Source organism: Lissotriton vulgaris, chromosome 8 (assembly GCF_964263255.1).
Source record: "Lissotriton vulgaris chromosome 8, aLisVul1.2, whole genome shotgun sequence".
Lineage (NCBI taxonomy): Eukaryota > Metazoa > Chordata > Amphibia > Caudata > Salamandridae > Lissotriton > Lissotriton vulgaris.
The window spans coordinates 631,331,090-631,358,033 of record NC_141696.1 but is presented as its reverse complement, the minus strand read 5'-3'; the positions used below and the strand labels follow the sequence as shown (position 1 = coordinate 631,358,033).

Below are 26,944 nucleotides of genomic sequence, written 5' to 3'. Positions count from 1 at the left end.
CCCCAACATACATTTTATGCCTTTGAAATGGTGTATTTGGAATACACGAAAATGATTATTGGTACTGCACGCTTTTCAAGCAGTGTAATCATTCAGTTAAACATGCTTATATATATTAGCTGAACGATTTGCGAAATTACACATGAAATGGCTCTTAATACAGAAAAGAAGGTCGAGACCATTCCATCACATATAAATACAGTTGCTGTAAAATGTGCTAGAGGCTGAGGTAATATATTGTCTCTAGAGTTTTCTAAAAATAGAAGCTCCGTTCTTTAAGAATAGTTCTACTTTAAGCAGAGTTCATGTGCCAGAAAAAGGAAAATATTTTGGAAGATTTTGAAAAAATAATTTCGCTTTCAGGGGAAAAATAGTTCCAAATGTTTTCAGTAGCTTTTGTTTATCAAATCTGAAGGCCAAATTCAGAGTTCAGGGGAACGCTGGCTGCTCGTTGCTTAAAAAGTTATTCTTTATGTTCAGGGGAGAACATCATTTCAGACAGACTTGCAAAAAATTGGTCTACGACATCAGGTGAAAGTTTGACCAAGTTTGAAAGTGTCGCAACAGTGCAGTCGTGAGAATGATTGCTATCATCGATGTTAGGATCAGCAATGCTCACAGAATATCGTACCTGGGTGATGCTGCTCTTATCTCGTACTTCACTGCCACCTAATCGTAGTGGTGAAGTCTCAACGAATGCCGTCATCAGAATGGGTAGCCGCTGGGGACAACACAATGCATGAGCCGTTACAGGACTTAGCAAAGTATCTGTATCCAATGGTACTGCTGATGGTAGTGTAAGACAGACGTCCAACACGCATTCTTCTCCGCATAGCATACATCGAAGCACAGGTAGGATGCAATTTTGCCAGATTGGTCTGAATGAAAGAAACCAGGTCATATTCAGATCTCTTAGCCGGGCTAATCCAAGGACTTTAGTTATGCGGTCCCGATAGCGTATAGCTAGGATCGTTTCTTCCATCGTTGCTGGAGTCTTGTCTGTGACTTGGCTTGCCATATCGGAGCAGAAGGGTCAAAAATAAAATACCTGCTACGAGTCCCAAAAGAAGGGGTATGCCAAAGACAGAATGGACAAAATTGGGAAAAATGCCCAGAACTGCTTCGAAGGGTGTTAACAGTCCCGAAAAAATTGTCTTAAATATATGTGGGATACCACTGGCATCAGACATATTTAGAATTTGGCTTAGCATTTCTACGAAATGCACGGGGCAATTTGTTGATAAAAGGGTATGTATCTCTGCCGTTGTCCTTGCAACTAGGAGATCATACGTTTCTTTTGAGGACGTTAAATGGTAATGGTAAAAGTATTTATAAAGCGCTAACATTCATCCTAAAAGGATATCATGGCGCTAAAATTAACAGTGTACGTGTAACTGGTAGTTGTTGATGGTGATATTGTGATTTAATGGGTATTAGGGAACAGTGTTGTTTTGAGTTTTTTCCTGAAGACAAGATGGTCATCTGTGAGTCTCAGATCTGTCGGTAAATTGTTCCACAGGTTTGCTGCTAAGTGTGAGAAGGCACGGCCTCCCGTCCTAACCTTCTTTATTCTAGTGGTTGTCGCTCTTGCTGTATGTTGGGAGCGAAGATTTCTATGTGGAACATAGAAATTAATTCTGTTTTTTAGGATGGTTGGACCTGTTTTGTGCAATGCTCTGTGGGTGAGGCATAGTATTTTAAATGTGGCTCTTTCTCTCATTGGCAACCAGTGTAAGGCTCTCAGACAGCTTGTAGCGGAGTCATATTTTCTTTTGTTACATACGGCTTTTGCTGCCGCATTTTGAACAAGCTGTAGTTTTGAGAATAGGTAATCTGCCATGCCGACGAATAGGAAATTCCCATAGTCCAGTCTACTGATTAATAGTGACTGTACTAGGATCTTTCTACATTCCAGGGGAATCCATGGAAACACTCTTCGTAGCATTTTCAGTAGTGCAAAGCCTTTACCACAGATAGTTGTCACATGGTTATTCATTGACAATTTATTGTCAATGTAGATTCCCAAATTCCTTGCCATCTGGGTTGGTTTGGGGGGGGGGGCACCAAGAATGTTGGGCCACCATGTGTCATCCCAGAGTTGTTGGGAACCGCCGAACAGTAAAATCTCCGATTTATCGGCATTTAATTTCAGGCAGTGATTATGCATCCATCTGGATAGTTCAGAAAGGCAGTTGAGTAGTCTATTTTTGGGATCTTCTTCACCATCTAAGGCAATCATTAGTTGTGTATCATCGGCGTATGAGCAGATGTTAACGCCCCACTTTTTACCGATCGTGGCCAGTGACGATACATAAACATTAAATAATGTTGGACTTAATGATGCCCCCTGTGGTACACCATACTTGATCTTACAGGCTGTAGAGGTGAAGCTGCCTAATCGGACAGATTGTGATCTGTCTGTTAAAAAAGAATTCAGCCAGGTCAGGGCTTTTCCCTGCAGTCCTTTTGCAGCTAACATTTGCATCAGGAGGTTATGAGATACGGTATCAAAAGCCGCTGATAAATCTAACAATATCAGGGCCACCGTTTTACCTTCATTATGGCTTCTGATGTCATCCAGTACTGCCAATAAAGTTGTTTCTGTACTGTTGTTCGACCTGAAGCCCGTCTGCGAGACGTCGAGCAGGTCATTGATTTCCAGATAGTTTGATAACTGTTTGTTCACTAATTTTTCCAATACCTTTGAAAGGTATGGCAATTGCGAGATGGGCCGCGGGCACGGTTGTCTGTAAAAGAACAGACTTCATTATGCTTAAAGTATCAATTCGTATAGAAGAGATATTCAAAGAAGGCCAAATCGTCGCCTCCCTATCTGGAGAGCTGTTTGGATACAATACTTGCATACAGCAAGTGACCATGGAACTAACGCTTACGAGATAGGCTTTCCCTGGCACCATGCCACAACAGCTGTGGTCCATTATTAGAATATAGCTCCCGTTAGAAAGCCGTCTAAAGAATGGCTCTATCTGTGTTGCAGGTGTGCCGTGCTGGTGACATGAAAGGTTATTTGAAGTCCCATCACAGGGCTCATGCAAATTAATACCTTGGCACAGAAGTATACCGCTTAGTGATTGTTTACAATTGTTACCACTAAGAAATACATTCTGTTTCTTTTCACTATAACATGTGTGTGTGTAAGGCAATTTCCATGATGACTTAATGTACCCTTTACCCAACCTTTCATACTGGCCCGCTGGTATATACTCTTGGCAGTATTTAAATTGGAAAGTTGTTATCGGAATTGTAATTATTCCGTGTATTATCCATTCAATGACAGGTCTTTCTGACATTGTCAATGGTAATCTCTCAAATTTTTCAATGCTCAGAATCGTATAGTCTGTTCCTTTTTGTGCCAAACTAATTTGTTTATCAGTAAGGTTAAAGATAGAGAATAATGACGTTGTGTTTATCAAACGCCATTGCACATAGCCCGAACGCAGATTTTGCAACGTCCAGCCTAGCTGTACAATAGAACGTAATTGGGACTGACCGTGTTGTAACATTAGTAAGTCCTGATCTATTATATCGATAGCAGATGATACAATACTGTCCAGTGAATATATTCTGGAGGACAGAGTCATTAACCCATTGTCCACAACAGAAAGTGATTTTTCCAAATTAATACGATCAATTTCTCGTATTTGTTCTGCTGTCTCAATTTGAGTTACTTTCCAAGCTTCGTTGTACGCAGCGTATATGCCGCTATGAAACGTTTTTGACGCTGTTTGCGTGGTCCCATTATGAAGTCACGCAAGTCAGCTCCGTCTTTAAGTAAAGTCAAGTGTTGCTTAATTTCAGCCAGTGTGGATGTCTGTAGCCATTCAAGGCATAGTTTCCCTACACTGTATGTTGTTACTATCCCTGGATGTTGTCTCTGGGAGTATCTAGGGTCTAGTCTGGTCATTTTGAACCCCTGTTTTTTGTTCAGGAATCTATCTTGAAAGTTATTTGTGTCTGTTGGCCAGATCAACCACCTTTTCCAATCAGGAAGTGTTCTGTTTTGGTGTAAAATATTGGATATGTCTATCTCCACATCTGTAGTGCTATTACTATCAGGTATAGGCTTTAGAATAGACGGTTTGTTTAAGTCTTTAATCTTAGCTAATCCAAGACAAGTAGTCTGTTGAATGGTGTCATTCAGAAATAATATTTGTTCTGGAATCACGCAGGCTCTAAATAATGCTTCTAAACCTTGGACCTGCCAATTTTTTGTACCCCAGATGGTTTTCGTTTCAATGTTGTCTTTCCAGAAATCAAAACCAAATGTAATTATTTTTTCATAAAATGTTTCAGAATAAATCAATTTAGTATTTGTCAACATTGTTTTTTTCCCTGTATCATTTAACAGTTTAAAATAAAACGTTTCTGCATCACTTGTGTTAAACCCTGAGAAGTATGGGAATTTCTCATAAAATGTTTTCGAACTGACTTTTGGTGGAGTTGCACAATGTTCCCATTGATTATACTTAAAACATTTCTAGGTTGAGCAGATTTATGTAAATAGTGATGTGCAAAGTGGTTATAGCAGTACATTTGTTCATAATTCGACGAACCATGTAAGTAATCATGTTCTGTAAATTTGCTGACATTACTAAATCTGACATCATATTATTTATGCTTTCAAAGTCCCAATCATCGGAGAATGTGCTTGGTTTTACAAAGTCACTTAACGAAACCTTGAACTGATGTGGGTATTTCAAGAGTTCAACTGGGCCATAGATTTCGTAATCCGTTTTGTCCCAAGCTACCCCAACGGGTATTGGAATGGCTGTGACGTTCACTGATGATAGTTCTCTTTTCTCGATGTGAGATGACTTGTGTGGCTTTAGAACTAAGTTGATGTTCTGACTTGCTGTGTCCATTGTACTGTATTTTCCCTCAATGAATTTTCCCAAACCAAAGTACCATGATGAGCCAAAGCAGGAGGAAAAGTACACCTAACACAATCCAAAATTCAATCCATGGAGATTTCAGATAGGTATCTTTGAGTTGATGAAAGAGTTCAGTTAATTTGTCTTTGAAACTTTTTGTTATTGGCATTTCTTAAGGTTCTCTTGGATCTTCAGAAAAGTTATCGAAATTGATGAAGTAGCCAGATGCAGTTCTATCAATTTTTGGAATCGCTTCCGAATTTTCCTTTACTTTTTCATTTTTTCTTTCATTTGCATAGTCTGAAGTTACATCGTTGTAGACTGGTGTTTCTAGACGAACTGGTTCAATTTGGGTATCCAGAGGCACAAGTTCCATGGCATTGTTGCATAGTCCTTTTTCATTCACTGCAGGTTTATCAAATGTGATTAGTATCTCAGTTTGAACCTCTTGGATTGTAGCAAATGTTGGTATTCTGCTATTTCTTGGGAGTCCACTGGGCCTACTACTTATTATTGGCCACATGATTGTGGTTTTACCAGGTCGATGGATACAACTCGGTTCTCCTTTTTACCAGCAAGGGGCGGTAGTACAACTGATCTTGTTCCGCTGACAGCTAAGACAGGTACTGCTTTTCTGTAAGAAGGCCCAAATTCCTTCTTCACCGCGATCATCTCGCTGACCAGATCCCCAATCTGTGGAATCCAGACAGGCCTTGCTGGGACAGGTGGTTTATCTTCAGTGGCTGTCGGCTGCTGTTTTAACTTTATGTTGCTCAAGTCTTTTCTTTTTTCATTTAATTCCTGTAAAACAGCCAAACGGTCTTTGATATCAAAGCATTTTCTTTCTACCACTGAATTCTGACTATCTAAGTCCTGAATATGCATCCTAGTTCCGAACAATAGTTCGTACGGACTGAAACCTTTTAGAGAATTTCTTGGCAGATTGTTAAGACTACGTTGGACACTTGTTAAATGTTGGACCCACCCATCACCCGAACCTAATACCCTCGCCGTTATAGATTGCTTTATGTCCCGGTTTTTTCTTTCCACAATCCCATTTCCCTCAGGATGGAAGGGACAAGAGTACCGCAACGCAATGCCCATGCTGGTCATGGCCTCCTTATAAGCTTGAGAGCTAAAAGCAGGACCCTGGTCAGAATGTAGCATGCCAATTGCGTATGTGCCGATAAAGACTCGCAAATCTTTTATAACAGTTCTGGCGTCAGCCGAGCGCTGGTGTCTGTATTTTTAAGTGAATCTAGTCTTAAAAAGGAAATTAATAGGGCGCTGGATTTTACGTATAGATAGCCTTATGCTAACTACAAGAATGGCCATGGCAATACTCCGGTCGGTTCATTACTACGATCTCTGTTGCAGTTTGGGCAGCTCTTTGCAAATTTGTAATGTTGCAGGCTCATCCCCGGCCACCAGTATTCTGATTGTAATTCTTTTAAAGATTCCTTGATCTGTTTGTGCCTCAGACCCAATCCCATGTGTGCGTCCGCTATTAAGAAGATTCTCCTGTTCGTGTTTGGAATTACTCCATCCCCCACTCCAGGGATTCGAGCAAAAGGAACGGAGTTTGCATCAATTATGCATGTATAATTGAGTGGATAATTAACGGGTAGAGCTGCACAGTCGTCTTTTGAAGACGTTTTTACCGCCAGCATGGTTTCCCCGTCTATGTATTTTTCTGAACGCTTTTTTCTGGCTACGGAAGCCGGTTTAGTTGCTTCCGCTGTGGCTGTATTAGCCAATGAATTCCCTGCAACGTGAACGCCATCACGTTGATGACTCAGTGTATGTATCACGTGAGTCTTTCGTAGTTCTGTAAAAGAACTACCTGTTCCCAAAGCTTCTTATGCTTTATTGTGGTACCTGTATCATCTTTGTACTCGTTTTGAACCCAGCTCTGCAAGTTATTATTGTAAGATTTGACGCAAAAATGTGAATCGCACACTATTAGTGTCGGGAATTCACGATCCGCATTTTCAAGTGCCATCTTTAAAGATCTGATTTCAGCTCGCTGAGCCGAACAGTTTCTCAGTGATTCAGTTTTTGTTATTTTTGGTCTGAATTTACCACAGCGCCAGCGACCTTTAACAATCGCGCATGCTGCATTGTAGGATTTATTATCCACATCGTAATGTTGTACAAATCTGTCCATATAGATTACACAAGAGTACTGTTGGAGAGGCAGAATTTCGATTGGCAGAGGATATTCTTCTTCATATTTTAGATCTTTCAGTTTTTTCATGTTCGGGTCAAAATAGTAATTCACGTCTTCGGTATCAAGAGAATTTTCCCACTGTATCCATTTTGGATCTAATGCCACAGTTTTTAGATTAACTGGCCTTAATAAAGCCTCAAGGGCTGATTCTGCTGTAAGAACAGTTATTCTTCTGCCTTGGGCTTGGGCTCTTTCTTTTGCTACAATAGTTTGAACCGTATTTACAATATTCTCTGTAAGACCAAATGTTTTTTCAGCTTCTGTGTACAAATGTGATTTGTAAGCTATTGGTACAGTTTCTCCCTCATTAGAGGTCAGTTACGTGAATCCGCATCTTCCTGGGATGACTCTGATTACAAGGTTGCGTGTGTTGTCGCAAGTTTTTTAGAATGTAAGTTCTTCCGAAATTCAGGAAACCTAGTATTGATTGCAAGTTCTTCAGCGTTTTTGGTGCTTGGAGTACAGCGCACTTCTCTAAGAAGTTGTCTGCTAGGCTTTTGCCTTCACTTGATATTTCATATCCTAAAAACAGGACAGTTAGATGGGAAATTCGTGACTTTTTAAAGTTGAATTTGTAACCCTCTGCTGCGAACCCAAGTATTATGGTGTTCACTCTTTTCAAGTGAGTATCCAGGTCATCATCTGTGAGATAGATGTCATCGACATAAGATAATGCCTCATCGTCATATATTTGTAGTAACTAGCAAGAGAATAATCCTGGGCTATTCTTGAATCCCTGTGGGAGTCGACAGAACATTTTCTGTGACCCCATTATTGAGAAAGCGGTTAAATACCTGCTTTCAGGTGCAATGTTTTGACAAAAGAATCCATTAGAGATGTCTAATGTTGTTTTGTATTTTTTACGAACGATGTTATTCATAAGTGCTGCACTGTGTGAGTTTTTGTACAGCAAATGTCTTGCAACATGAGTTAAGGTGTCTGTAGTCCAAGACTAGACGATACGAATCGTCTGGTTTGGAGACAGGAAACAAAGGATTGTTCATTTGAGAGGTGCATGTTTCGATCACCCCTTGGTATTCAAGTTGATCTAATATCTCCCTGACTTGTTTTTTAGCTTCTTGCTTAATTGGGTACTGCCTTTGTGCAGTTGGTTGACATTTTAACTGGGTTTTGTGAGGAAGAGAGTCCTCATCCCATCCTACATGATTTTTATATAATGCAGGAGCTTGAGCTACTGCCCATTTTCTTGCATATATGTATTTTCTATGAATTGGAATATGATTTGAGAAGGCAGGCATAATCATTTATTCGCCTTGAGGGCACTCCCTGACAAACTCTGGTGGCCAGTCTTTCTCAGCTGATAGGATGTCATAGCCTTTTGAACGGTTATCCCAAAACAGACCCCTTACTTTCCTAGTCTTATCTCCCTCTATACGCAATGTTATTTCGTATATTTTATGAGGTTTGCTAACTCTGGTATCAGCAGTTTCCACCTGAATGTATTCATTCGTGTCCACTGTCTCCAGAAGATTCATCAGGATCTTGCGAGCTATTGTCACTTCTAGCATTGTCTGGGCCCACTCTCCGTTTTTCAGCTGTGTCCTCAGTATCCTCGGCATGTTTGATTATTTTAATACTGGCTACCTTCTTTCTTGGACATTGTAATTTTTTACTTTGAGCAGGTTCCGTGTCTTTGGACTTGACATGCTCTTCCCTGTGTTCTGACCGTCTTCTTCTTTCCGATTTCTGTGAGGAAGTCTGAAAAGATCGAGAGGTACGTGTATCAATATCTTGATATCTATCAGGCTTTTTCAAATTATCCCTATTTCTAAGGTTGTATCTTTTCTCAGAGGGCTCCCTCTGGGGAGACTTGTGTCCTTGATCCGGAGATCTTTCTCTCCGCCGAGGAGACCTTCCTCTGGACTGGAATTTTTTTTCTTTGGGGGTGGATTGTTTATTTCCATCCCAGCTCTTTTTTGGAGTGTTTAGATTATTTTTAATAAATATCTTTTCAGGATTTTCAGTTAGTTGGGGTTTTACCGGTTTCCCACCCAAACTATCTCTACCTAGCTCTTCATAGGATTTTTCTATGATTCTGGCAAGTTCAATTGGTTGGTCTGCTATATCTGTTTCTTTCAATTTCTGGCGGATCGCCATAGATGCTGCTTCTCCTTTTATGTTGGCTAATAATATAGCTGAGACCTGCTTGATGTCTTTCAGTAATTTCATACCCAGAGTTAAAGCAGGTTCTGGACCGTATTCATTTTGAATCTGTCTTAGTACATCTGGTATTACCGCCATGGACGGAACACCATGTGTTTTCGTGTAGATGGAAGCAAAGACTGTGCCCCAAGTGTCACAATCCTCCACATGTGGTGCTATCCCCATTGGAAGGCAGATAGTCAGAATTCTGTGTTTCTCACTAGGGGTAGTATTCGGGAATACTGCCTCTATTTGAGTTATCTTTTGTGCTAGCCAGAATGGAATTTGTTCCCGTTTTGCGGGTGTTTTACCAAGACATGATTGTATGTTCTGTGGTGTAATTTTGTTAGTGTTTCCCTGATGAGGGGTCAGCTGTGGAATGTTAATAGCTAGTTGGACTGTCGAAGTCCGCATTACATATTGGACTAATTGTCTATGTATTTTAATTAGTACTTTTAGCTGGGCTAAAAGTTCCCGGTCTGACATTTTTTCGATGTCTGGATGTGGTGTGTAGCTGGCTAGAACCGGCCACTTTGCTCCTGGTCTACCTAGTGGACCGAGCCTGGTGATCTGATTATTATGTTTTAGGGCGCCTTTAAACCAGAGCAGGTGCTCTTGGTAATTTAGTGGGATTTCAACGACCTCGAAAGGAGTGTATTCATCCGGAGGTTCCTCTATTTTGTAATAGTGGAATTCGTGTCTTGCAGCGTTTGCAGCTGGAAAGTTTATCCATGAATAGAATACCTCTGTCTGCCGATATTCATGGGCCTCTACCACGAATATGACTGTACCACCTCCTGGTGTCAGTCAGTTTTCTATAAGTTTAAGAGTTACAGTTTTTCTTATGTTGACCGGAATGAGTATAGCATTCAGGTCATTCTGTAGGAGACTTGTGTCTTCCTTTAAGAGTCGTGCTGCTATTCTAGCTGCCTCCCTCTTGTCTTCACTTTCCCCCATTTTACTGGCAGAAAAGTTTTTGTTGCAGATCAAGTTTCAACTAAACAAAGATTAGATACACAATATTTTGGAACTCTGTATCCTTCAACGTTGACAAAACCAAAAACTATACATAGGAATCTCTTCCTACTAAGTTCCGGCGGATTTTAACCTTTTACCCACTCCAGACGTCTTTTGGAGTATTTACGGGAAAAAGGGTCTGTGTGAAAAAGCACAACGGAGTTACTCTAACGTCTTGCGTTAGTTTTATCGCCTTACCAAACGTTGGGCGCCATGTAGTGTAGTTCCTATATTCCCAATAGGCTCTGCGCATTGGAATAATATATTCAGCAGTGTAGACGTAGGACTGAGGTCAACTAGGTCTCTACTAACTATATTAGACTTAAGGTTTGCCAGCTAGCTCAGAGGTCACTAGAAACTTTCTCGAATAAACGAGGAGGAGTTTAACCTCCCTGGATAGACAAGAAGGGATTAGCTTCTGACAACCATATAACATGACAACTTTGCTCCCTCAGAATAAGAGTGTATCTCTAGAGTCGTGTGAAAACAATAGACAGCTATTTCACTCAGTCAATTGTGCGTACTTAGTTTCACCAGAGTGCAGAGAAAAGAGAGACAGGCGTTTTCAATAAAAGGTGTAGTTTATTGAGCAGTCTTCTTTCTCATGCAAGAGAAATGAATTGCCATAATTGCAATACTTAGTATAAAGTAAAGTGCGTACAGTAAAAAGAGTATTATGAAATAATACTGTAAAAGCATTGATATGGTTTCTTAGCCATAGGATACTTTAAAATTGATAAAATATATACATACATATATACAATGACTAACGTACTCAACTGGTGCTTCTAAATACGCCTAACCCGGTGTACCTGCCCTAAGCCTAATACGTGGGAAGGAGTAAGTAAGTAGCAGTTTAAGTTAAGTTGGTTTTGCCAAGAATCTGACTCAAGAATTCTCTTTAAGGATTTAGTCAGCTCCATACCTGGGTAATAGAATGTAGGAGGTCTGGTATCTCTCTTTCAGGACTCGATATCCCAGCAGCCCGCGAAGGCGGCTGAGAACACCGGAGCTGGATTTCTCGGCAGGAGAAAAGACAGCGTCTCTCTCAGTGCGTCAAAGAGGAGGGGCAGCGTCCGTGGGCTCTCGCATCAGCTGGGCTCTCAGGCAAGTAGATAGCTGCTCGGCTCCAAAACCACCACCGCGTGTTTGCTTAAGGCAACGTTGGTATATTTATACCTGAATGGTGCCGAGTTTGACGTAAGGTTTGGACATAAGATGTCAATAAAGATGTCACTAAGAACTGACTGTTCCTTTAGTGTTCGCAGGAGTTTAGCGACAAATCAAAACAAAAGCAAATGGGGATTTCCCAGGTTGCTGGAGGTTTGGTGTGTCGAAAGAACTCGTTGTGCTTTCTAGGAATCCAGGGTAATAGCTTCTGCCATGCTTTGGACTGCAAGGGCTATTTACTTAAAACATGGATCTGATTCCTATGCCATTATAGGGATATTATTGATTATAGCTGTACAAGGGCATAACATAGCAATATTGATTTGGGTTCCTAGATAAACCACAACATCACTATGGTGACTCAGAGCCTAGTCCCCTCAAGGCAACTTTTACCTGGTGCCACATACCAGGTGACAAACATTGATGGAATAGAAACCAATCATCCCATGGCAGTAGTAAATCTCAGCTGGGGAGGTGTCACTGGCCCAAAGAGAGTGGCAGTGGCAGCAAACTTGCCTGTAGATTGCCTACTTGGAAATGATTTGGAAATCTCAGCCTGGACTGAGGTTGAACAAGAAACCCATTCTAGAATGGTAAATCTCCATGGAAACGTTAGTGGGGCTGTGATGGCTACAGCCCCAATCCAAGATGTCCTTCCTGAAAAGGTTGGTAGGGCTGTGCACGTCTCAGCCCCATCTTCAGAAGATTCCCTTCCTAGGCAGATTAGCAGGGCTGTGATGGTAACAGCCCATACCCAAACTGAGTCCCTTCCTGAAAATGTTGGCAGGGCTGTGATGGCCACAGCCCAAACTCAAACTGATTCATGTGTTGTGAAGCCTGAAACTATGGATCACTCCACACAAACAGAGAGCATTGAGGAGGAAGAGAAATCTCCCTCCCACCAGACTTTAGGAAAGGATCAGCCTCCTCAGGGAACTGATCTTACCCCTGATGAAGGAACTGCCCCAGAGGTGGTTAGGCCTAGCCTGACAGAGCCTCTGATGTCAGTGGACCCTTCTCAGGTGGGACCCAGTCTGGAGCAGGTAACCTGCCCCTCTCTAACCTGCTCAGTCAGCCCAGGGCTACAGAGGTCAAGGAAGTCAGTGAGCCCCAAAGGGCCCCCTGTCAAATAAAGCACCCCCATGAGCAGATTAGGGGCACCAAAGCTAGCAGCCCTAGCAAGGTGAAAACTTTAAAAACTCCTGAGGGATCCCCCTTAAATGTAGTTAGGGACCTCCCACAGATGGATTCTGTTGGGCACAGCCAAACCTGGGACCCAAAGGGCCCGAACCTGAACTGTCCCTCCAGTAAGCCAACAAAAGGGACCCAGCCTCCAGCTTTAGGTAGCCAGAAGTTGACCCTGAGAGCACAGTGCAACTCAGTCAAGGAATGAAAGGCACACATGGTGGAAGATGATTGGAGGAAGCTGAGCCCTACATTAGTGGAGCCTCACTTCAGTACTCCATCTCAACACCAGCCTTTTACTTTGCCAAAACACACCACAGGTAATGATTCCCTTTGGTGGAGACCCTCAGATACCCCTAGGGTGAGGGATTGCTTAGTGGACCATGAGACAGGTGGTAACCATGCTAGTGCAGGTACTTCCTTATATGGCCACTCAGGCAATATAGGCTTACCTGGTCAATGATAGCCTTATCTCCTTTCGTTGGGGGGGGGGGGGGGGGTTATGTAGGAAGGTGGATGCCTGACTATGGTTACCCCAGATTTTTTGCCTTGTGTTTAGCTGGTTTTCGACATAGTTGGCCTGGGAACCTGCTATTCAGGGCCCCAGGCTATCTGTTCTCACTGTAAAATGGATTCCATGTGCCCTAGGTACATACCCAATTGGCTTGGGTCACCTTATCAGCCCCTGTACAGTGCACTATAGGTGCCCAGGGCCTAGGTACATCCAAGGCCTACCAGGGGCTGCAGCATGTCTTTTGCCACCCCTGGCTGGCTATCCAAACTGACACAACTGGCTGATCACTCAGCTGGGGCAAGGTTGTGTAATCACCCCTTCCTTAGATATAGTATATCTATATCTACACTTATATCTGGACACATATATACCTATAAGTCACTCCTATGGCAGGCCTTAACAATCCTGGAGGCAGAGTGCTTGGTTTTATGTGAGATGGTGCTCTAGCATGAGCTGAGCCTGTCTGCAGCTGTCGGGACCAACTCCCTAAGCTGTTCCAGGATATTGCCATACCATATACTCTTAAGTGCATTATAATCCTCGTGGTTATGTGCTAACTTTGGTTTGGCTTTATCAAAACATGTCGTGTAAGGTGTCATACGCTTTGGAATACTACCCCCTCGCCAGTCCTGGCGACGGGGGTACCATTCCACCCTTCTAGATGGAGAAGACATGTTTCTTTGCTAAAACGCGGTTAATTCTAACCAGAGCCTCAGCATCACAAAATGGATGCTGCTGCCACAGACACGAGTCTGACCTCCTACTGCTGACCAAAACTTGGCAGGGGAGGCCTGGACAAAAGGTTTCCTGTCGCAGGGAGGTGTTACACCTCCCCAGACAGGAGATAGTGGATTGGGGCAGGGTGGGTTGAATGAAACTAGACACTGCCTGGGGAGCACAAGGCTTCCCTTGCATAAACCAGTCAAACCGGTTAAGGGGCACACCAGCCCCAGTCCTGGCGCGAAACTGGACAAAGGGAAAGGGGTGTAACCACCCCTCTCCCTGGTCCCACCCATAGGAGGGACCTTACAGGTGATCCAGCCCACAGATTTGGAATAAAGGTGGGAGCAGTGCTCACGCACACGGATTATCCTGACTGAAACGTATGAAACGAAACTCTGGACCCTTCGACATCCCACTCGACGTGGAAGACTGAAGAATCTCCCTTGTGGTCAAGGGGTGACCACCCTGTGCAAACAGGCACCATCCAGCGCCTCACCGTTTGCTTTGTTGCAGTTCCCGCCGGAACTCGAGCAACAGAGATTGACAAGACCCAGCGTTCCTGCCTTCTAACAGCCCGATCCACAGTCCCAGCAAGTCTGAGACCCGTGGAGGCGACCTGAAGCTTGGGGCCGGCCATCTTGGAAACACCACGAAGTGCTGACCGTGCAGCTCCTGTGGGTGAGGTAACTCATGAACGCTGGTGCTCCTGTATTGGTATACACCTCTAGTGTCTAAGTCTAAAGTTTGGTAATTCTAGTCCAGTCGGAAGACTCTTAAAACAGTAACTTTGTAACTTTTACGCACCATTGACTTTGCATTGGTGCATGCGTGTGCTTTAAGCGCTGCACCCGAGTCCCGCGGACTTTTTCAGACTTCATCACTGCTAGTCGCGAATAGCCCCAGCGATTCCCAAGGCCCCAGGCCTTACCACTGTTCAATTAGTGATACTTATACCACTATTTTAGTATATGGTTTGCATGGCCCCTGGGCCTCATCCATAATTGTGCAACTTTCATATGTTATACAGTGCTTTTGTTTAAACGCTTGTGCTTCTAGACTTATAAAGAGTATAGAGGATTATTCTGAGAATAAATACATATATTTTTATAATATATAACTTGTGTGGTGTTCTTTCATTTGATATTACAGGATTGCATTTGGTAAAACAGCTGGCTTCACATGCCCTCTTGAGTTTAGCCTGAAGGCTGCTTAGTCCATGCTACCCCTAGGATAGCTTGTCTATAAGGTTGACTTTACAACCACCACCATAAGGTATTGTTTGGACTGATACAAGGTGCCCACAGAATTGTGGACATCATATACCAGGCCAACTTCTCACAAAGTGAGACTTGTAAGCTACAGGTACAGCCAGGCCTTTGTTGCAAGTCACACAGGTATAACCATATTGACTGGGTATGACTCTGAGAACTAGGTTAGCTTTATTATCCCTAGTCTGCAAACATTCAGTCTCAAGCATGTCTGCTTGTAAAGCATACAAGTAATCAATGTGAGCGTTTATTGATTGTTTGATGAAAACGTGGGAGAAATCAGATCATACAAGGGATTCAATCGCTCAGCACATGAGGCAAGTAAGGATGTCCCAAGTTCAGAAACCCCAGAAGGGATTGCAACTTTTTCAGTGTATAGGGAGGCTGCAAGGTAGCACATTTCTGAAGGAAGTCCGAAGCTAGGCAATTGCTCTTAGTGGATCTCTTGTATCCCAGGAAGTTCATTATCAGGTATGCAATCTTCGATTTCTTAAAATTGATTTTGTAACCATGTGATGTTAATATGGCTACCACTCTGTCCACCCTGGTTAGTGTAGATCGAAATCTGCATTGGTTAAGATAGATATCATAAATGTATTGCAATACTTCAGGATCTGGTTGTAAGATAGCCTTGATATGTCCTGAAAATAAGCCAGGACTGTTGTTATCACCTTCACCGCGGGGGTAATTCACCCACGGTGCGGGGGGAGGGGGGTGGCGCGGCACCGCACCGCGGTGCGCGTGACGAGCCCAGCTCGTCATGAGTCATAGTAGTGCTGTGCTCATGATGAGCTGGGCTCGTCACAACCCCGCCCACTGATGAATTCTCCTGCACAAGCGGAGAATCATTCGCTGCGTAAGTTATGACGAGCCCTGCTTGTCATGAGCACAGCTCCACTGTGCTTCATGACGAGCTGGGCTCGTCATAAACATGGAAGGGGTTAAAGCCATAGGCATCGGAACGAGAACTGCACCCCGTCAAAACTGAAGGCGGTTAGATACTCACCTTCAGGTGCTATATTTTGACTAAAATCCCACTGGAAATATTCAGGGTCGTTTTCTATTTTTTCGGTATCAGGTTTGTCATCAAAATCCTGCTATGCGCGTTGTGTACCCCACAAGTTTGCAAATGCAAATTCAGATTCCTGTCGTCCAAAACTATTCTATAGGATCCATCTGCTTTGGAGACTGGGAAAAAGGGGAGTGTTCATTGGTGAGAGACAAAGCGCTATTATAACCTGATATTACAAGTGATCTAATATTGTTTTTATATCACACTTTGCTTCTGACTTTAAATGGTGTTGTACTTGTGGTTAAGGTTTGCTGCATAAGGGAATGACATGTGGACTTGATGATTTGTCCCACCCAGCTTGATTTCTGTATAGGGTTGAAGCTTGTCTAACAGCACATTCACTGGTGTAAATTTCCATGATATCTTCAGGTACTATCAGAGAAAAAGCTACTCTTATGACTTCCTACCTCCGGGGCGCTTCCCTAATTAAGACTTGAGGCCTGACCTCTTCCACCAGGACGAAATCATAATCATCGTACAATTGTGACCAGAAGACTGCTTTAATTGTATGTGGTATATCCCCTTCAATTTGTATTTTACTTTGCAAATCCTATCTGGAGGATTTATATGTTTATTTGGAGTCTCAACATGTATAAAGTCATCAGTTGAATTTGCATCAAGAAATCTCTGAAGTGTCTAATGCACTATCAAAACTTCTTCTACCTTTTCTAGAAGGACTCTCGCCCGAATCCTGTTTCCTAGAAACTTCTGCTACTTTCTTCTTTACTGGGATTTAAGAGCCCAGTGCTTTCTCCTCCCTCTTTACGCTGATGCCAGTCTTGCATCCTGCTTCACTTTTCCTATTGTAATCTTCTTTTCTTCAGTTTTCAGGTCGGCTCCCCCTCTCAGTTCCTTTACCATCAGTGCCCAGAAAAGAACATGAAAAATGGCAATCAAACTACTGATACCATTCAGGTTGTTTCAATTTTTCAAGATCTCTTAAATTGTAACCGCCTCTACTGGATTCTAGAGGAGCAAGCGATCCAGTCCGTTTGTGTTCTTTGTCTCTATGTTTCTTCTTCCTATCCGTTGCAGATTTCTCCTTAACGGAAACCTTGGTGTCAACCTTAGGCTTTAAGTAGGGTTTACCTCATTGAGTACCCAAGGTATCTCTTCCCACAGAGGTATACATTTCGGCAATTATTTTTGGTAGTTGCTGTTCATAATCTTGAACTGGAACCACTTCCAGTCTCTGACCTATAGCCAGATCCGAAGCTTTTCACTTAACATTGCTTAGGATGATAGAGACGATTGTGGAAAAGTTCCCCATTCATTTCATTCCTAAATCCAGAGCTCGCGCAGCTCAGTGTTCATTTTGTACCTGCCTAAGTACATCAGGGAGAAGTGCTAAAGAAGGTGTGATATGCATACTAGTGTAAATGCATACAAAGATGCTTCCCCAGGTATTACATTCCTCTATGAGTAGCACCATCCCAAGAGAAAATACATATAGTAAGTATTCTATGTTTATCTTAGGGTGTGGTGTATGGATATCCTGCTTCCAACTGGTTGGTCTTGCAAGCATTCCAGGTCATTTCCTCACACTTCATGGGTGATTTTCCCATGATAGCATTATGAGTCTGGCGGCTAACAGTTTGTACTTGTGTAGGAGCAGTAGGTCCTGCAACGAGAGCACGTCTGGAGCTCAACATATGTTGTAAAAGTTTTACGAGTATCCTGTATAAGGCAACTATGTAGTTTAAAACGCCAATCACTTCGCCAAGTGTTAAATTAGTGGGGCAAGGAACTGGTGTATGACCAGCTAAGACCAGCCACGTAACCCCTTCGGTGGAGGAAAGGGTGGCATAAGAGGGCAGGAAAGTAGCACAGGAAGGAGACATGAAGAGAAGATGTAAAGATGGCAAACGTCAGAAAAATAGCAAGAAAAAAGGGTAAAAAAAAGCAAGGGAAAAGATACAAAAAAGTAGCAGAAGGAGTGATAGAAAAGGCAATAAGTGTGAGATAAATAGAACCGAAAAGTCACAGAATTAGTGAGAGAAAAGGCACAAAGTACAAGTAAAAGTCACAAAAAGTCAGAGAAAAGGCAAAAAGAGCTGAAGAAAAGACACAAAGAGCGGATGAAAATTCACAGATTGTCACAGAAAGAGAGAGAAAAGGCTCAAACAAGCAAGAGAAAAAGCACAAAGAGCGAGGGACAAGGAGAGGGAGACAGGCGAGTGCCTGATCCGCAAGGTAAGTCCAGGGGGGCCTGGGCCTACGCACCTGCTTAAGATTAATATTGCAAGAATATGAATTATGATTTCACTCCAGAGCTAACACTTCTGGTGGTGGGTGGGTCACAAAAATTATGAATATACTTTAATTTTTGTTGTATACAAGCCCTTACTATCATGTGTAGAAAGTCTGTGCTTGTGTGACTTGCAGAATATACTCTTGTTAATAGAACAAGGTTGCTGTGTTTTACTTCTGGGTATTAAAAATAACTGTACTAGAAAACGGTTAAACAATGCACATCTAGGTAGCCCCTTGGTATACAAATAGCATTTAGATCCATAACCGTTACGGGAGTATACTCTTGTATTCGTGAATGCCACTACCCCATCCCGTGTTCTACAAGGGTTCATCATACATCAAAACTATGATAAACATTTTTGATGTGCACCCTACAAATCATCCCAAAGCAGATTTTTCAAAAGTGTAAGAAAAGATAGTAGAAGGTTTCCAACCAACTCTACGAGTGCATGTATCTTCATTGCATTAGTGGGTAACCGCATGACAATGCTGTTGGACTTGTTCTGATCTCCAATTAACAGCTTGGAACTGTACAAATCCGAATTTTTAAGATGCAAAGGGGGATATGTTCAATAGAAGTGACGGAGCGTGTCGTTAGCCTCCTGGGCTTAAAGAAACGCTCCGCCACTTCGGAAACGCAAGGCTGCACCATATTTACAAGAATGTGGTGCAGCCTTGCGTTTCCCCCTGCGATGGCTCTAAGTTTAACAACTTAGCGCCAACGCAGGCACCCTTGCACCAGAGTGCAAGGGTGTCTGTGTGCAGGGGAGGATTGGTTATGTGTAGGATGGTGTCCCTTCCTGCACATAAACAATCCTAAAATGCCATTTTATAACTTTTTATTTTTAATTATTTTTATTAGTTTTCTTAAACTCAACAAGGTACACATGCAGTCATACATAGTTCGAACAGTTCAATATGCGGGTACAGTACATATTATTATTCAGCTGCAAATGATAACATTCCATAAAAATAGTGGTCAGCAAGGTTCCGGCAGATCGAGAGTCTCCCAATACAGCATAGGCATACAGAAACAGATGGCAGCACAGAAACATAGCAGATGTGGGGTATGTGCGGGACAAGGCCCGCGAAGGAGGGGTCATAAATAAAATAAGCAACATATAGCACCAACACGCTCAATGTAAGAGAGGCCTATTCCCATTCCAGTTCAAGCAGATCAGGGCATAGCCAAAGGCTGCAAGCAGCTCACCATCCGCCCACCACTCCAACACGCCACTGTCCCATGCATCCCCAGACACAGTACAAGTGTGCAATTGCAATGTACTACTCGGTGTGAGCAGGTGCATCAGCCTGCAGGGGATCTATCCGAGAATGGGACAACAAGTAGTCCTGCAACGGGGCCCATATATCATTAGGTCTAGATGTAACAGGTAACAGTTCCGCATAAGTCGCGAGCTGCTCTTGACAATAAGTTAGATCGTCAATCCACACCTTGAATTTGGGTGCTCTTCCTCTGCCCCATTTGCATGCCACTCTCCTCTTAGCCATTAACAGTGCCAAGGCCACAAATCTGCGGTGCTCCGCCCACAATGGCTCAACGTACACCAACAGAGCCATCAGCTGCAACGGCTCTACATGGACATTTATCATCGTGGACAGAGCAGCAAAAACCTGCACCCAATATATCTGCACCCCGGCAGAGTCCCAAGCAAGGTGTAAGAAGTCAGCTCCAGGGGCTCGGCATCTGTCACATGAGTCAGTGTCCCATAGTTTGTACCTGTGCATGCGAGCTGGAGTGTAGTACAGTCTGTGGAGGAATTTATAATGAATCAACCTAAGTCTACTACTGGCCGAGACCCGTTCAGTCTGTTCTGAACAAATTTCCCACTGCCTGTCTGTCAAATCTGTGCCCAGTTCGTGGTCCCATCTAGTCCTCGCTAGTGCAGCCGGTTCCTCTCTCTGTGTGTGGACTGTCCTGTATATTACCGATACCAGGCGCTTGGCTGACGCGCCCTGGAGTATGAGCTGTAGTGGTGCAAGGACCTGGGTCTCTGTAGGAAAATCTGGGGTGATAGGGCGGAATCCCTGTCTAAGGCGAATGTACAGGAAGGTGTCTAGTGGCGTCTGTTGTACACCCTGAAATATGCGTTCCAGTGTGCGAAATTTCCCCTCGTGATATAAGTCCCACCAGGTTCTAATATGCGTTTGTTCCAAAAACCTATGGAAAAGAACCTCCTGGAGGAGAGGCATGGCGGGATGATGCACGAGTGGCAGAAGCGGCGAATAGAGCATAGGCACATCTAGTATCTTACCTATATGTGCCCAAGCAGCCACCGTGCAAGTCACTGTAGTTGGTATCTTGTCTCTACCGGGAAGTGGAACATATAGTGCACCGTCAACAGAAACCGGCAGAGCGAGCCAATGCTCCGCTGCCATCTGAGGCATATATCGTGGCTGGTGTACCCAGAAATAGGCATAATGCGCCTGTGCGCTGTAGTAGTACAATTCGAAATTGGGGATGCCGAATCCCCCCTGGGAATACGGCCTAGTAAGAACATTCCACTGTAACTGCGGATTTCCCCCCCCCCACACTAAGCGTGTTAATTCTGACACCACCGTTTACAAAAATACGCTCCTGGATGAAACGGGATATTTAGAAATAGGTATAGTAATTGGGGTAATATCACCATCTTAATCAAAGACGCTTGTCCCGCCATGGAAAGGGGAAGAGTGATCCAACTGGATATGTTATCCGAGATACGAACCATAGTGGTCCCGTAACTAAGACGCATCAGTTGGTCTCTGTCCCTTGTGATGCGGATACCCAAGTATTTCAGTTCACCACGCCATCGGATAGTCCAGTGGTAAGCGAGTCGTTGCATCAGTAAGGGGGAAAATACAAGATTTACTCCAATTTATTTGAACACCCGAGAGTATCCCGAAAGGTATGAATTCCCCAACGACGGGGTTCAAGTTCTGCTGGGGGTGACGAATATAGAGCGTGATGTCATCAGCGTACAGGGAGACTAGTATCTGTCTCAGATTACACTGCAATGCTCTATCCTTATGGTGTTGTTGTAGCTTGGCTGCCAGAGGCTCCACAGCTATCGCGAAAAGTAAGGGCGACAGGGGGCAGCCCTGTCTAGTGCCCCTTGTGACCGAAAATCCTGGGGAGACTTTATTGTTAATAGTCACTTTGGCTACTGGTAAGCAGTATAACAATTTTATCCAGGAGAGAAAGAGGGGACGGAATCCCATGCGTGACATCACACCAAACACATAGTCCCATTCAATAGAATCGAACGCCTTTGTGGCATCCTAAAAAATTGCTGCCTAAGGCAACTCCGATGAGACATTATTCATGACCGTAAAAAGTGTTCTCAGGTTGTGGGACGTTGCCCTACCGGGCACAAAGCCAGACTGGTCAGGCAGGATTAAGTTTTCCATAAGGAGACTGAGACGTGTGGCAATGACCTTTGCAAGTATCTTCACATCACAGTTGAGGAGTGACTGGGGACTATAAGAATCACAGTGCTGTGGTGGCTTTCCTGGCTTTAAAAGGGAGGTGATGAGGGCTTCTCTCATAGAGGTAGGGAGATGTCCCCATTTTGTAACTTTCGTGTGTGACACATTAAAGTTATAAAATTGTATTTTTTTTAAAAAGTTTGTTTATGTACAGGAAGGGACACCTTAAGGCAAGGCCCTTATCGCCACGGGAATGTCACAAAAAGTGACGTTCCCGTTGTGATAGGAGCTTGTACATATGCCCCAAAGAGTAATAGGAAGTCACAACTCAATGTGCCCAATAAAACCACCATAGTTTTATACGCATGCCAGTTGTGATATTGTTAGCAGTTTAGAGACGCATTTATATCCAATGTATCATGGTAAAACTCACTAATACTAAACCTGCAGGGAAATGTGATTAAACTATGTAAGCAGTAAGGCTTTTCTCCTAAGGACCAAGTGAAACAAAAACATGCCTAATGTTGTGCCTGCAGGCACAAATCTAATGAGAAATCGTGCGTTTCAACCCCCACATACTCGGTGACACTTTTGGTGGCAGATTATGAAAACAGATGGAACCATACACCTCCCTCACGTCATTCTACTTAACCTCCCACCTCCAAAAGGCAAAAAACCCAAATAAAACAGGAAAACATGTTATATTTGTCACGGTTCAGCAATCAAATCCGAGTCAAAAATAAACGAAACCCCCATGGGGGAATGCGGGAAAATTTGGATGATTATCGTTCTATTACACTGCCACCGGGTCACACAGCTTCGAAAGGATTGGGAAACAAAAGACAAGCAAGACTTCGGGTGTTGCCAGGGAACCGCACGAAACTGAAAACTTAAATCTGAGTTTAATTGCTACATCTTACGTGCCTGTGTGCCAAGGATGACACGATCGCTGGCTTATGTTTTCAGTGGCCGTGTTGCCAAGTCTGAGCCAGCAAACAAGCTCAAGTCTGCAGTCTTGCTTTTCAGAAGCCCATCTGCCAACCCTAGAAGTTGAACGAACTCCTTCCATTCGGTTGAATAATTAGGACATAACGCACGCCTTTACACAAAAAAGAGCCACACACTGCTTATTATTAGTCTTAATTAACCTCTCGAAGAGCAATTACACTGCTGTCCTGCTGTCTGCAAAGAATTCGAAGCTGAATAATAACAATACTACAAACTTCTCAGCAGTAAATCCTGAGCTTTCCATCAGCGGCATTCACGTTCTATTAGCCTAGTTTGCAAATACGTTTTATTTTCTTTCCGAGCCAATTGTAGGTCTGTTGAAGGAAATGCAGCAGTACGTGTGCCTTTTCTGTCTGACGCAATCTAACACTGTCTACAGGTGAAAATGACACGAAAGAAGCAGGTACAGCTTGGTCCACAGAGAATCACAACAATCACACACGTGTTGTAGAAGTGTTTAAGAAATGAGCAACCAACAGAAAGGACCCTCTTCCACGCGGGGATATTCTTTGGCTAGACTTCGCCACCGGTAGAGCAGCCCATCTTTAGGATCTCCAAAACAATCTATGCAACACATACCAGAACGAAAACCTGCATACGAGTCTGAGTGGACTTGGCCACGTCACTCGGTGCTATAAAAGGATCATCTCTCGAATTACTGGGGGTAGTGCACAAATTACAGCCCTCGTGGGATTCCAACATGTATGGGTTCAAAATGATGGAGGAGGGCTTTACGAACGATGTATACTTTTAATTGTTTTCATAAATGTCCATTTACACGGTTGTTCCGCAGGAAGATGAGTGGCAGCAACACAGAGAGGTATATGTTCTACCTGTGTCCTTAAGTATAACTGAGCCGTCAGAATAGGTGTAGATCGTACAAAATGCAACTGAAAATAATTATGTTTTACATTTGAAAGAGTAGGACATTGTGGATGTAAAGGTGTTTCTACTGAGCACAGTCTCACTTCATTTCGACCGTCAAAACTGACGTATCCAGTATATTCAACCTACCCATCATCTTCAACAGGAGGAGCCACCCTACTGTAGAAGGATTTTATTGGTGGTGGCTAAAACAAAACCTTTTCCTTCTTGGTTAATGTAAGGTCCACAACTAAAGATAAGAAACATTACAAACCTGGCTCGATGACATTAACCTAGACATCTTCCAACCGCAACTATCACCCAATGCCAAGACAAGTGGATTCACTCTGGACACCCTCACCCTCAAGGAACACATTGCCAAAAAATAGACAGCCTGGTACCAGCTCTCTTTTCTAAATAAAGTACACCATTTGCTTCCAATAAGTGACTTTAAACTCAGGATCGGCTCGTATTGGGGAAAAGAGGTAGGGCCGGGGAGGTTGGGGCGGGGGGGGGGGGGGGGTGTTAGGTGGGAGGGGGACAACTTAGACAAACAAAAACGTTCAAAATTGGTGGGAGAGACAGGCGACAACGAAGGATTTTTTTTTTACCTGCTGCCCTCCAGCATCACGTTGTGTTCTTCTGCCCCTCCCTGCCCCTGCAGGCATGCAGGCAAACTCCCACCTGCCCTGCGGCCAATCCTGAAGCTGCTTTCACATGAGAGCAGCTTCAGGATTGGCTTGAGCGCCAATGATGTGAGCTCCAGGACAGACTGGGAGTCTGTGCCTGCTCTCTCCAGCCCCAGCAAGGCAGCTGGGGGTTGGAGAGGGGTCAATGAGCATGTGGTTTTTAGCTGGTCTGAGACGACCAGACAAAAGCCACATGCGCACTGTAGGTAGAGCCCATAACTCCCCCTCCAGCATATCATGACCCTGGCCCCACCCCCAAGCCTTGACACAAGCTAAATGAAACGTTTATAAAACAGGTTTTAAACCCATTTTATTATAGTTTTATTTTTTCATTTTTTAAAGTGCTGGCAGCGGGGCGACGCTCCTCTGCCATAGCAGAGGAGCCGCTGCTGCTTAAACTGCTGTTCAAGCTCTCGTATTTTCACATCTGATGATGTTAACGCCAGCTTCATTTTCTCTCAAGACTCCACAATGGCACGCATTATGGGCATCTTTCATGCCATAGCATGTCTCATCCAGGACCTGAAGAAGCATGATCACACCACCCCCCATCCATTGACTCTTCATTGCGGACCCGCACCGACTTCAAAACCAACTGCATCATTTATAAAGCTGTGACAACCATCACCTCACTTATCTTGCAGACAAGGTCATCATTTCTGCGGGTTCTAGTCACACCATCAGACTGTAGACCAGGGTTCTTCAAACTGTGGGGCGCGCCCCCCTGGGGGGGCGTGGCACCATCTCAGGGGGGGCGCGCGCTCCACTCCGATCTTCCCTTTGTGCAGCGCGATGTAGAGACTCTTTGTGAGGGCGGGCGATTTCCGTCAGAGTGGGGCTGCAGGGGTCTAAGAGCTGAACAAAGCTCATTAGCATGCGAATGGTCTCTTAAAGAGGTGTGAAGTGCTCGGGTGCGGCTGCCTGGCTGAGTGTGTGTGTGTGCCCAGAAGCTGTGTCAGCCCGGGCACACACAGGCATGGTGAGATGAAGAGAGGGAGGGAGGAAGGAGACAGAGACAGACAGAGGGAGAGCGAGGGAGGGAGACAGGCAGACAGAGGGAGAGCGAGGGAGGGAGACAGGCAGACAGAGGGAGAGCGAGGGAGGCAGAGTGAGGGGGAGCGAGGGGAGACAGAGGCTGACAGAGCGAGAGCGAGGGAGGCAGCGCGAGGGAGATCGAGGGAGACTGAGGCAGACAGGGAGAGCGAGGGAGACTGAGGGAGAGCGAGGGAGAGCGAGGGAGGGAGACAGGCAGACAGAGGGAGAGCGAGGGAGGCAGAGTGAGGGAGAGCGAGGGAGACAGAGTGAGAGAGAGCGAGGGAGACAGAGGGAGAGCGAGGGAGACAGAGGGAGAGCGAGGGAGACAGAGGGAGAGCGAGGGAGACAGAGGGAGAGCGAGGGAGACAAAGGGAGAGCGAGGGAGGCATAGCGATGGAGACATAGGAAGAGCGAGGGAGACAGAGGCAGCTAGAGGGAGAGCGAGGGAGGGAGACAGGCAGACAGAGGGAGAGCGAGGGAGGGAGACAGGCAGACAGAGGGAGAGCGAGGGAGGGAGGGAGACAGGCAGACAGAGGGAGAGCGAGGGAGACAGAGGCAGACAGGGAGAGCGAGGGAGAGTGAGGGAGGGAGACAGGCAGAGAGAGGGAGAGTGAGGGAGGGAGACAGGCAGACAGAGGGAGAGCGAGGGAGGCAGAGTGAGGGAGAGCGAGGTAGACAGAGGGAGAGCGAGGGAGGCAGAGTGAGAGAGAGCGAGGGAGACAGAGGGAGAGCGAGGGAGACAGAGGGAGAGCGAGGGAGACAGAGGCAGCTAGAGGGAGAGCGAGGGATGTCGGATGGAGCCGGCCACCAGACGTCCGTTATGTTGCCATGTGGGTGAATAGATGTATGGGTGGAGTGGTGGATGTATGGGTGGAGTGATGGGTGGAATGGTGGATGTGTGGGTGACATGGTGGATGTATGGGTGGGGGGGTGGATGGATGAGTGAGGGGATGGCTGGATAGGTGAAGGGGTGGATGGATGGTGGGAGAGAGGATGGATGCATGAGTGGAGGGATGGATGGGAATGGATGGATGTGTGTATGGTTGGAAGGGTAGATGGATGGGTGGAGGGTTGGATGGATCAGTGAAATGGTGGATGGATCGATGGGGGGTGGATGGTGGACGAGTCGGTGGGTGGATGGATGTGAGGTGATGGATGGATGTATTGATGTATTGATGTATTGATGGGTGAAGGGGTGAATGAATGGATGGATGGATGAGTGAAGGGGTGGATGTGGGGATGGATGGGTGATTGAGGAGGGTGGATGGACGGGGGGGATGGATGGAGGAGTGAAGGGGTGGGTGAGAGGTCAATGGATGGATTCATGAGTGGATGAGTGGATGGATGAGTGGGTGGATGGGTGAAGGGTGGATGGAGGGATGGGTGGCTGGGTGAGGGGGGAATGGAGAGAGAGGGGGAGGATGGATGGATGGAT

The 26,944-nt window shown here is 44.6% G+C and overlaps 1 protein-coding gene and 1 long non-coding RNA gene across 2 annotated transcripts in view; both read right to left on the bottom strand.

The window, feature by feature from the left end:
- Nucleotides 1–26,944, bottom strand: part of PDK3 (pyruvate dehydrogenase kinase 3) — a 1,449,910-nt gene that overhangs the window by 845,312 nt on the left and 577,654 nt on the right. The window lies entirely within an intron of this gene.
- LOC147697829 (uncharacterized) lies at nt 1,766–10,505 on the bottom strand. Its single transcript, XR_015299166.1, has 2 exons — nt 8,577–10,505; nt 1,766–5,997 (listed from the first exon to the last, which is right to left on the bottom strand). It is a non-coding gene; the product is annotated as an uncharacterized LOC147697829 (long non-coding RNA).